A 13159-nucleotide genomic window follows, 5' to 3' on the forward strand; every position below is an offset into this window, starting at 1 on the left:
CAAAATATTCCTCAACTCATCCCCAACCGCGTCTTTCCTCCATGCCAATTTCCTCTCCTTTGTGCATCTCTACTCCTTCCCTCTTTCCTTCCCGGAAAGACATTTACTAAGAGTAATTTAACTTTTGGGGGGGAAAAAAGCTTCTCACTTCTTTTCAAATGCTTTAAACTGACTCTGGGCTAAATTGATGAAAACCGGATTAATAGGACATTAAAATTTATAAATTTAATGACTCATCCCTCGCTGCCTGTCGGACAACAGGACTTGTTTGGACATCCGGAAATTTCAAGGAGGCGCAGCGTTGGGAGGATTTCCGGAAGCTTCTATCCTTTTGCGTGTAAATATGAGACTGTACAACGGTAAGACATTTCAGAGGAAATGGCTCTGTGCTATGTCGAGCCATAAAGACACTGTGTTTTCCCGTCTCACCCTGTCTGTCTTTTCTGTCTTTCTGGCTGTTCCTCAGAACTGTACATGAGTGTTAATGTCAGTATTCATTCAACATGGCCAGAGGAAATGACTGATGATTAACACACTGGTACACACAAAAAAATGACCTGGCAAAGTAAACACAAAATCTGGTTTTCTGCCTGTCAGATAAAATTAGGAGAAGAGATGACAAAGATTATTTTGGGTTGGCCAATTTCACTTAAAAATACGATCACTAACAATACAGTGCCTACTAAAGCTGAACTGAACTGCTGTGGGGGGAAATGGCAAAGGGATTCTAGTATACTGTAATTGTGAATTCTAGAAATGTAAAAAAAAAAGGTTGATCTGTCTGGGACTGATCTATAATCTCTCCTCATGCAACAGTCTGATATACATGATTATGAGGATATATGCACTCATATCCGCATACTGTTTTCTGTTACATATTTACTTTGCTCAGGCCTGGACTGCAGTGTCAGACAGCACAGGGTAACATGATGACTACATTTCTTTTCCCCCCCCGAAGTGACAGATGCTTCACTTGTGATGTCAAGCGCTCGATCGGAGGTCAATTGATTCATTTGTCTGCAGCTGTCTGACAATCGTGAGGTCTTGGGGTTGAGGGGGTGGGGGGTGTAAAAGTTGCTAAGGGAGGCTGGGTTCTGAGTGGTCAGATCACGGTCAGATGTGTGGGCGACGGCGCTGTAGAAGGTGTGGTTCAATTGGTCAACCCATATTAAATCATCAACGCTCTCAGCACTTAGACATCCTTGAAAACCACATCTGTGCTAGAGAGGACACACACACACACACACACGACGGGAAGGAAATTGAATTGTGCATGTTTTATTATTTGAGCGGTGCAGTGCTTTAGCCAGGCCCCGTCCACTGTAATGGTGTAATGTATATTTCATTACAGCCTAATGGGCTCCATTAGCACAGTCTCCTCACAGACATTCAAGACTTATTGTTTCATGGCTGAGAAGGAAAGATGGAGGGATGGAGAGGAGAGGTAAAGGAGAAGAAAACAGAGGGGCTGGAATGAGGAGCAATGGAGAGGAGAAATAATAATGCATAGTGGGAAACAAATGGAGAGGAAGGTAGAGAGTTCAGAACGGAAGCAATGGAGTAGAAAAGAGAAGAGGATGGGAGTGAAAAGGTATGAATGGGTCATGTAGAGAAAGATGAAGGAGAAAGAGAAGATAGTGGAGTGAAAAAGGAAGGGAGAGGTGGGAAGAGAGGTGTGAATGTCCTCACGGAGAAAGTGAAAGTGAACATCCATCATTACTGTGGCCTGCAGGTGTCCTGTAAAGCCACAACTTTGACTTGACGCTCCCATCACATTCCTCCGGCTGGCCTCAAACCACATGCACACGCAAACACACTTCACACACATATTACTGGCAATCCCCCAACAGCTTACACTGAAAATGAACTCTAATGCACCACACATCCCCATTATTGAGAACCACTTCACTCACTTACAGTACAGCTCACATACTGTATCTGGTCAAAATGCTTAGAGACACCTCTGTGTGTGTGTATATATATATATATATATATATATATATATATATACACACACACACACACACACACACACACACACGGAAACACATTTAATGTTTGTTTTTGCATTTTACTGGGGCATATTTTACTCTTTAAAGACAAGAATCACAATCACTGAGGTTTCACTCACAGCCATTTGAATGAGCTGTAAAACATCAATCTGGAATTATAAGTCTTTTTGTTTATTAATAACAGCACTTGATAGTTATGATGTTTGTGAACTTGAAAATGTTGATTTGATTGATTTATAGTATAATTTATAAATTAAGGAGCCTTTTGTACATTTCTTTCTATATCTAAGGTTGCCTTTTGCAACAACAACGTGAACATTGATAACTGGTTTAACTATGTTTTAGCTATTGTGTAAGATAATCTTGAGTGTATATGTATTGTTATGTCAGGCTCCCCCTTAACAGCTACTTAGCCTGCCCTCATGTTCAGTGTACTCTACAACAGGGATGGATGTTTCAGCTGTCTGCCACAATGGTAGATTTATTTGGACACTTTGCAAAATGTCACCTGTCAGAGCATGAGTGTGAGGGGTTAATGGCTGCAGCCTTGACAAGGCAAGCTTACAGGTTCCTCAAAATCCATCCCTGCTGTATAGTCAAGTAGAGTTTGCACTGAGTTAGCACACTCAAAACAATTAAAAAAAGCTTGCCACACAATAACTCTGCGCAATAACAGAGGGCAGGGTGTGTGAGGGCCTGTGTAAGAAACAAACAGGGTGCATATAAACGCCTACGATGTCAAAAGAGTGGAGTACGTCAACGCAACATCTCAGCTGGCTGCACTGTGTACCTGATGTGTTTCCTTTTTTTTTAAAGAATGAACTGTGTCAAGTTGAACAACGGTGATGTTTTTTGACAGTTATAGGAAGAGGCTGTGAGAGAGGGGTTTGTTACGATGAGGACTTGTCAGCACAACGGAGGTGCGCTCTGTGAACCTTTACATGTAACTCCAGCTGAAGATCAGCTGTCTTTGCATCGATGCCTCAGATCAAAGATATTGGTCAAACAAAGAAAAACAAAACTGGAGGAAAAAACAACTGCTGTATGAATGGACACCTCAGAAAAGGAGGGACTGACAATCAGACTTCTCTCTTTCTCCCTCTTCTTCAAGTGACCTACTGTAAAATAGATTACTCAACCAACTTTCCTCTTCTATGCTGCCTATACTGTATGTGATAGTCTTAAACCTTGGTCTCTAGAAGTGCTACTTTTTTTTTGTAAAATGAAATAACAGCGAGAGGAATGAACAAAATACATGTACAAATGTGAATAAGCTGCTGAAAGAAATATGCGTCGCTAACTGCTGTGTCCGAGACTGTCAGTATCTAGATGTGATATTTTCTTCTTTTTGTCTTAGAAGTGGAGGGCAGAGAAATTGGGTAGCTGCGCAGGACTCACAAATACATAAAATGACATACAGTTGCCCCTAGATTTGTTTGCTCATTCTCCCGGTCATGTGTGTGTGTGTGTGTGTGTGTGTGTGTGTGTGGAAAAGACTGATTAATGCTAGAGTGAGTCAGGAGGAGTCCGTGGGCCAGGTTCAGACTCCAGCCGAATCCTAGTTCAAATGCAATGAGATTCAACGAAGGAATCAGGAATTGGCTTGTTGTCGCTGTTCACCAATTCATGATAAATGACTTTACCCAGTCTTGTAGGACTGAGGTTGGCATTTTGGCAGCTAAGATTTATGGAATCACTCAATTGCTTTATTTATGACAAAAATACACCTTCTCTAAAGAGCTTACCTAAGCCTGTGTTTCACAGAAGTATATCAGCAATATTAATAGATATTTTCTTTTGCCTATCACCTCACTATATCATAAATATCAGGCTGAGTTTGAGCTAAACGTGACTCAGCTAACATCTCTCTCTCGTAAAGGTCATCTTTAAGATTGCCTTTATGCTCGGATGCTTCTGGAGTCTCTAAGCCCTAAAGAATGTAATACCACAAAAACTGCTTAACTACTAAAAAAGAAAAATGAACTGTGATTTGCTATATGCAGTATCTCTGTTTTTCAGTATTTTTTCTGTTCTGTGCTATTTGTCTTTGTGTTTAGAGGGTTTTGCCACTGCCACCATGGTAGCAAAAAAAAAGGAGGATGTTGGATGTTTTGTGGATGGACAGAGGACAAAACATTATAATGTTAAAGTATGAAAGAGATGTTAAAATGTTTTTTTCAATGCCTAGAAATTTTCCTCAAAATGTAAGAAACATCTTTATTGCAAAGCACACAAGGTAATTAAATGCTGAAAATGTTCTGATTGAAGCAGCCAATGTCTGTCTTTGCAAGCAGGATGTCGTTTAGTATAAATCAAAGATTTTAATGCCAACCATTTGTGCTCTGCGGGTGAACACACACACACACACACACACACACACACACACACACACACACACACAGAAACACACACCAGAGGGAACTGTACAGTCATACAGTTGCGTGATGGAAATGATGGTGATGATGATCATATGATTTCTCTCTGAACGTGGACCAGTCTGTCGTGATACAATGTAATTAATAAAGTGTTATGTTACATCAAAGGTCCCACAAGTGAATATACTGAAAAGTATGTGTGTGTGTGTGTATGTGTAATATATATATATATATATATATATATATATATATATATATATATATATATATAAAGTGAGGGGCTTTGTAAGAAACAGAAGAAGTGCTTGGGCATGCTCAGGGCAGTGTGAGAGAAACAGAAAAATACGCTATATTGACTTCAGTGATGGAGTGTTTGAGTGATGCCAAATCTCTACCGTTCAAGTAATCCCAGCATAATTCCAGTGTTTTAAGAAAAAAAACACTTGCTTAGTTTGCAGATTAGGAGCGAGTGCGGGCTTTTGCAGGGAATTGTACAAGCAAATTGGACAGGAGAGTACGTCTAAATCCCTGATGTAATTAAGCAACAGCTGAATTAATATGTTCTTTTTACACAGAGCTCTGTCTCCAATTTATCTTTTAATAAAAACGTCATTGGAAAGGAAATGAGAAATGCACAAGGCGGCACAAAATCCACCTTGGTGTGTGTGGGTGGATGAGGAAGGGAAAGTAGACTCAGCGTGTGTGTGTGTGTGTGTGTGTGTGTGTGTGTGTGTGTGTGTGTGTGTGTGTGTGTGTTCGTTCGTATGTGTAAGAGTGGTAAGCAAGTGGTAGTAGAGCTCTCCTTGGTGTACAGTGGAGAATCCCTGTACTCAGCACTTCAACCTCATAAATAACACTTTTAATCAACGGACACACGCATACACACTCCAGTAAGGCTAGGAGAGGCTGTAAAAGCTGATCTACTGTATGTCTTAGTAAGACAAACACAGAAGACAAGTGAGAGGCATCTTGTTGGTTCAGTTTTAAATCCAGCTAAACATCTTTGTCACAACACCTCCCCTGCTGTCTGCCTAAACGCAGTATTACTACATCCTTGATCTCAATTAATACATGCTTAACCTCATTAATTGTAGTCTAAAATGATTCTTCTTGAGGAAAAAGGTACACGGTAGGCGAGACTAGAGAACTCCACAGGAGTATATAAGTAATTTCCTTTAGCAATTTTAATTCAAATTAAAACTGATGCTTTTTGGCAGATTTATTTTGGTTGTTAAGGTTGAGTTTTGGGATTCTTGGGCCTGAGCTTGACTATGTTACGGCCTGACCCCCAGATCCATACATGTTTTCAGAATATAAAACATGTTTTTGAACAAAATCTTGTGTCTGATATGACTTTTTCACAAAAGTTCAATTAAATAAGTGAAAAAAAAGTAATTCCATCTACTCCCTCTCCCGAATTGAAAAAGTCTGAATTTATGAATCTGCAAATTTGTCATTTTAAATGTTTGCTGGACACAGGATGTAACTCCAGTCTATTCTCTGTGTACATGCATTGGAGGTTTCAGGTTTCCACATAAGACGTGTGTGTAAGTTGCATATTGAACTACAATTGGCTTCCAAACTAGTTGTGATGTCACAAAATCGTACACATCTTAAACTCTTTAGATTTAGGGTGAGCAGGGAGAAACTTTCCCCCTTCCGCAGATGAACATGAAAACAGCCTTCTGGTGGCAAGAGAGACAAGAGAAGAAATTTTGACAGTCATTTTGTTGTGATGTCATGAGGCGTCAAAAATGCAGCATTGGTTGTCATCTACTACATACACGCAAGATGCGATTTCTGAAAAGGGTTTTTGAACAATTTTTATTGATTAAAATAAATCAAGAACCACAGAGGGCCTATAAAGACTAAGAGAATAATAGAATAATTGTGAACTTTAATTAAAACGATTTAGCATTTGCAGGAAAATATTTAAATTTTATTTTTAAAAATGTAATTCATCAATTGTGCAATATTTTCACTCTTGTCTTGTTTTTTCCTCATGTGGACACCAAGGGGAAGTGACCATACACAACAAAATGTAAGGTAAAATGCTAATTTTACCTTACATGCTAATTTTACAATGCTAATTTTAGGTAATAGGTAATTGAGCACTGTAGTGGTTATGATCATATCAGTGACTATGTAACTACATGGAAACGGGCCAAATTATGTCTGTTCCTTGTAAAGTAACAGTGTTACAGAAGGCTAGCTCTAGCTCCATAGTTAGTTAGGTTACTCCAAGCTTCTTCCCTTGTGAACACCTCCGGTCTTCACTCTTCACACACTACGCTCTGATCTGCACACTGCTGTTTACCTTTTCCTGCTACAACTGAATTCCCATGGGACTTCAGCGCAAGACTACAGCCAGCCTTCTGTAATGCTGTTACTTTACAAGGAACAGACATAATTTGGCCCGTTTCCATGTAGTTACATAGTCACTGATATGATCATAACCACTACAGTGCTCAGTTACCTATATATGAGGGGGGAATAAACTTCAAAATTTCCCCGCGAAAGCATGAACTGTCCTCTGGAGGACATCCACCAGACCAGCGGGCGCCTGTGGATTGTTGTCGGCCGCGGCAGGCGGGGAAGGCGGGGAGGAAGTAGAAGGATGCCGGTCGGCCTGCTAGCCCGGCTAATGCAACTAATACACAGTTCGCCACTGCCGAGAGTCCTATATTCACCAACGCCAAATGGATTGCACACAAAATAGATATATATGCTACAAATACACAGGGAACTGCTGCTTGATGATTATTACTGAAGTCTGGCTGAACACACTCACTCATCCCAGACGGCAGCTAGCAGCTATAAGGGTAGGTGAATTTAAACAATGTCTGAGTTGAAAACGCATCTTGTTGTTATGTAAGGGCCCTGTTCATGTTGCACAGACATTTTAATTGCATTTTGTGTCTGTTAAGAGGCACAAAGGCACTCTTTATGATATGCCCCCAAAACTGCCGTTTTAGCTAACTGGGAGCTCTCGGCATTAGCTGCAGTAGCTCCGTGTTGCTACCACTGATTCGGCTTGTTTTTTTTGCTATCGACAGTACTCACATACGTATAGCGATCAAGATTAACGTCAAAATTGCCCGGAGTTCTCCTTTAAGTTCACACCTGAAACTTAAACCTCACTCTGCCACAGCAAGTCATCAACATACATTTACTATGCATATCATTTAAAACATATTATTGTCAAATCAGTCTCTGTCTTACTCTGGTACTAACACCACCTAAAAAAGCCCATTATGCCAATTGCCTTCCTGCCATTTCTTCATTGCATCTGTTTGGAGGTCAAGAAAATTGTAAAGCACTTAATCATTAAAGTGTTGAAAGGCTGCATTATATCAACATGTCATTTATAAGTGTGATTGACACAAGAGACCTTGCAAAGGGCTTCACTGAATGAGGTATCCCATCAGGATGGTCAGGCATGCCTACAGCAGGTAAACAAAGAAATAAAAGACTGATAACTAAATGGAACCTAAACAATATACAAAGAATAAACACAATAACAATACGCCATCAAAGTCAACATTGGCATTATTATCAACAAGGTCATGAGGGGAAGGACAGCTGCTGCAGAGACATTTATGAGTAGCCAGGAGGGAAGCTGACGCTGCCCAGTCTGATATGATGATGATCTGATGTTTGGAGAAAATCCTGGACGAGCGACTTTTAAACAAGCAGTAAGCATTATGTTGACCAAAAATAAGGTGAAGTCCGAGGATAACAGAAGGTCATTGTTAAGTTTCTGTACTGTTTTAAGCATAAACCAGACTGAAAAGGCTAGCGAAAGGAGCTCTATTTCGTATAGGCTTTGCCCTCTAAGCCACGCTATTGGGTTTATCCCTTCGCGCATGCGCAGTCGTGAAGATTTTCTTTCCCGCCCTAGCGTGCCGCTCGGGCTTCAACTACATCCGCAAATACTGTATATAAACAGAGCGGACCCGTAGCTCTGCTCCCACTTTTTGTTCAGCAAAGCAGTTATGAAGAAGATTATGAAGACCTCCGGCTCCAGCGGCATCGGCTCCTGCCCCTCCTGCGAGACCGGCTACATCTTTTCGCCGGATCTCCACCCCCCGCTGCGAGACCTGCCTCGGTGCTTCTCACGCCGGCAAGGCTCTCACCTCCGACGCCTCCTGCCCTTTTTGCGCCCGCCTGCCTTCTAAAGAGCTTCAACGGCGGACGGACGCTTTTCTGGCTTTTGAGGTTGACGGAGAGGGAGACGGCAGCTGGGCAGACCGACGTGCCACCGTTGACGCCCTGGAACCGCTAGAAGAGGGCGTCTTCGACAGGCACGGGTCCGATGACTCGTCTCCCCCGAATGACGATTCCCTCTCCGGTTTTCCCTCCTCCCCGCTGGGAGAGCTGGAACACAAGACAGGGATTGACGCCTTTCCACTACGGCTCTCCCCGTCTCCAGAACAGCCAGGGGCACCACCTCAGCGGCCTTCCCCTCTGCCACAGGCGGCTCCACCCTCCACCACCAAGGCTCTTTTTCTGGACCTGCTGGACATCATTAAAAAGGCAGCGGACCAGAGAGGCATAGCGCTCCCGGCGGAGCTTCCAGCCCCCACTCGCGGCCTCTTGAGTGGTGATGTCTACTCCCAGGAACCGCCGTCCAAACGGGCTCCACTCTGGCCGCGCTTCACGGAGCTTCGGCCATTCGTGGAGGAGGCTCTCGCTCAGCCCGGGAAACTGAGGGCTCCAGTCTCTCGCTATGCCCCGTTCACACGGGTTCATGGCGACACAGAGGCAGGCTTCCCTTCGGTCCCCCCCCTGGAGCAGAGCCTGGCGTCAATCCTACTCCCGAAGGCTACTTTTTTTGGCCACCGGAAGCCGACCCCCCCGTCCCCCCAGGATCAGGTTTGCGCCCAGGTTACTGACCGGTCACACCAATGTGACCGGTCCCAGGGCGCATTTACAACCCAGGGCTTGGCGGCGCAAAACAACATCGCCTTGCTAGCCTCCGCCGTCTCCGCCATGGCCACCAACCCGGAGGCTCTTCCTCCGGAGCTAGCCACGGAGATTGGCAAAGCGATGACCGCTATCCTCACCCTCACCACGGCGACCACGGTGGCGTTGTCGAGGATCCAGGCATGGCAGACTGTGGCCCAGCGAAATATCTGGCTCCATATGTCACAGCTACCCACGGAGGTCAGACGTGAGCTTCTGTACGGCCCCATAGCTCCCGATGGGCTATTTGGGCCTCGCTTACAGACAGCGGAGACATAACACGGAGGGGGCAGAGCCCCCCCAGGGCATCCGAGCACATTCTACAAGGGCACTATCGGCATCAACAGCTCTGTTCAGAGGCATGTCAGTAACCGACATCTGCGCGGCGGCCTCTTGGGCATCCCCATGCCCTTTCATCCGTTTCTATTTGCGGGATATGTCCGAGCCCTCTCTGACTCAGTCGGTCCAATCCTCACTCAACGACGGATGATGCCCCGTCGTATAGTGGGCCAGGTGCCAAGAGGAAAGCGGCGTCCCACACATATGTGTAGCCTATGTATATATGTACATATGTATATATATTTGTCGCTATCACACATCCTCTCTCACTGCCATGCACGCCTACAATCATGATATGTGCCACTGCATGTGTACTGCCTGGGGTCCTCCCCCCCCTACTCTGGGTGGCTGGGAGGGACTCGGGCGTCCCATAATTATCAATCATGTACTACCCTCTAACGGATTATCTGATACAGGCCCCTGTCAGTGCATGAGAGAGAGACAGAGGGAAAAAGTTTAGTCTATGTTCCACTGTGGGCTCTGGGTCGCAGGTGGCATTGACTACATCAGCTTCGCCCTAACCCAATAGCGTGGCTTAGAGGGCGAAGCCTATACGAAATAGAACGATAGTTACGTTATTGTAACTCCAGATTCTATGAGTATAGGCGTAGCCCTCTAAGATCCGGGCCACCTGCTCCAGTTACATTAGCTGAAGAAAAAGCTTATGTTGGGAGCAGAGCTACAGGTCCGCTCTGTTTATATACAGTATTTGCGGACGTAGTTGAAGCCCGAGCAGCACGCTAGGGCGGGAAAGAAAATCTTCACGACTGCGCATGCGCGAAGGGATAAACCCAATAGCGTAGCTTAGAGGGCTACGCCTATTAGGCTTGGGTATCGAGTATCGAGTATTGATTGGAACCGGGACTAGCTTTGCGATTTTCCCGGAATCGTTCAAAAGTTAAAATTTCGATTCCTAGTTTCGATTCACAGTCCACCGACCGGAAGAAGAAACCGCTGAACACCAACGAAGAAGCGTCCACCGGAAGTGTTGGCATAACCAAGCGAGTCGAACATGGATAGCGTGCGTCGGCGGTCCAAAGTGTGGCTTCACTTTTCTAAACAGAACGAAATCTCGGCAAAATGCAACATTTGCGACAATATTGTTTCGTGCATAGGAGGGTGCACATCGAACATGATAAAGCACCTCCGAGTTCATGGAGTAGAAATAAATGTGTGCCCCGTCTTTGACGCGCTGCACCGACCGTCCTCCACTGCCTCTTCCTCTGGCTCTGGCTCCGACCCCAGCCTGGCACCGCAGTGACTGCACTGCAGTCCGAATCCGGTAAGTAAAACAATACATATACAATAAATAATGTCTTGCACCAACATTGAGGCAGCTAACAAATTAGCCCACGTATTTTTTCATAGACAATTTACGACCTGAGATTGCAAACGTTAGCCAGGCTGGTGACTCCACGACTCTGTGTTCTGTGTTTTCTCCACAGCAGGAGATACTATCTGTCCAGAACGCTCACGCATCCTGCCTGAGAAGGCAGATATGGTCATTTTCCTAAACAAGAACTGTTTCTGATTTTATACTGTACCTGCTGCTAATCTGGACTGGGTTTTACAAGTTGTTTCTTATTGTTTATTTGCTATTCTGCACCAGGTTAGCCCATCAGTGGGAGCACGGTAACATGTTTAAGTACCTGCAGCATCATACACTCATGTGTAAATGTGTTTTCATGAGGTTTTCAAAAATAGAGCTCTCGAGGAAAGTGTAGCCCTGTGAAAATATATTCATAATTTATAATATTTATATTCAAGTTCATAGATTTGATATTTATATTGTAGTTGAAAACAGCCCTGTGAGAAATTCATAGTAAAGTTCATAAAAAGTTCATAGAATTAAAATTGATGGAGAAGGTCAGACTATTTCCTTCAGAAAGACCATTGGTTAGCTAGCTCATTTAAAATATCCTAAACTTTACTTTTCTTAAAAGAATCGGAATCGAGAATCGTTAGGAACCGGAATCGAAACAAGGAATCGAAATCGGAATCGTTCAAATTAAAACGATACCCAACCCTAACGCCTATACTCATAGAATCTGGAGTTACAATAACGTAACTATCATTCATTGGAGTCAAGGTGGCGTTTGAGCTGAGTGGCATCGACTCTCTCCAATACTTTTGACAGGAAGGGCAGATTAGAAATGGGCCAGTAGTTATTGGGGGAGTCAGGGCCAAGCCCAGGTGTTTTAAGTTTGAGGTGATTGCGGCTTCTTTAAGGTGGAGGGGACGTAACCAGAAGACGGGGAGGAGTTCATGGTTTTTGTGATGAGTACCTACTGTTTAATGTTTTGGTGCCCCTTCAAGCCAAAAAAGTGCACTAATAAACAAAATGTGACCAGTGGCAGCCAAGGTATTGTCCATGATACACACTCTAGACAATTAAATGATGAGAAAAAAAAAAAAAACACACCTTTTGACCTTTTAATTTAAAAAAAAAATTGGGGGAAATTTGGGAGAAATGCTTTTGTCAGACAAATGTAAGAGTTGTATCAATGGACCTTGTATTCTAACCGCAAAAAAGCTGCTGCTACCTGAAAACTGTACGTGATAACATTCAAGATGGAGTTCAAAGCCTGACAAAACCTCTTGAATGAGTGGTGACATCCGCAAAGGTGATCTAACTTGAGTGACTGAAACCCTACAAAGACAATATCTAAGCACCTCTCAACCGTTTCCAGCCGAGGAACTAATGACCGCCAAGCCGGGGCTTAGTGTCTCTAAGAAGCATGCTGTACATCAAAGGCTCAGTAATGCTGCCTCTGTCTTAATACCATACTATTAGCAGTAGCGTCATCCCAGAAGATCTAAAAAGCAGCAGAGAAGAGCAACTGTTGCTCGGAGGAAATGTGTCATTATCACAGAAACATAGGCTGAGAGAGAAAATGCACAACAAAACAATGGTTCAGCCAAGACAATGGCGAGGAGAGCCAAAGCGGCCTCATAATGACGGGGACCAATTAGAGATTTTAAGGGAATGACAGGCAGTCATTAGTGGTTACTCCCTCACTGCTGCACCTGTGTGATGACATCGACACCACAGGGAGGAGTTTGTATGTGGATGTGTTCCCCTACCAGTGTGTGAGTCTGTTTGTATGCGAGTGATTTATCGTTGTTCCCTGCTGCAAATAGCACAATAAAGCATTATGAATGTGTTTTACACGAGGCTTTATTCCATCTGAATATTATGATTTTGTTTTAACCATATTCAACTGAAAATAACGGAAGAGGAGGAAGAAGAAGAGGTTCCCTTGCAAAATAGATGGTGGAGATAGTGGAAGGAGAAGTATATCCTTTATCTTTAGTTTTCTATACTGTTTGGTTTTGCCTTACATTTGCACGATTTAGAATTTATTACTGTATTGTACACATTACTTATCTTTTAATTGTGTGTGTATATATATATAAAAAAAACGTTCTATCTTTCTGTATCTTATTTGTACATATTACTTATATTTT

At 43.4% G+C, this 13159-nt stretch overlaps 1 protein-coding gene and 1 long non-coding RNA gene across 2 annotated transcripts in view; both read left to right on the top strand.

Annotated features, from left to right (window-relative positions):
- Window positions 1–1204, top strand: part of ntrk2a (neurotrophic tyrosine kinase, receptor, type 2a) — a 91207-nt gene extending 90003 nt beyond the window's left edge. The window contains exon 21 of the mRNA XM_031308871.2: window positions 1–1204. This exon is cut by the window's left edge and continues 443 nt beyond it. The gene's annotated coding sequence lies outside the window, so the exon portion shown is untranslated.
- Window positions 1205–2021: 817 nt separating this feature from the next.
- On the top strand, window positions 2022–4554 carry LOC118493230. Its single transcript, XR_004895223.1, has 2 exons — window positions 2022–3541; window positions 3608–4554. It is a non-coding gene; the product is annotated as an uncharacterized LOC118493230 (long non-coding RNA).
- The last annotated feature ends 8605 nt before the right edge of the window (window positions 4555–13159 follow it).

The sequence above is a fragment of the Sander lucioperca genome, chromosome 2 (genome assembly GCF_008315115.2).
Source record: "Sander lucioperca isolate FBNREF2018 chromosome 2, SLUC_FBN_1.2, whole genome shotgun sequence".
NCBI classification, from domain to species: domain Eukaryota; kingdom Metazoa; phylum Chordata; class Actinopteri; order Perciformes; family Percidae; genus Sander; species Sander lucioperca.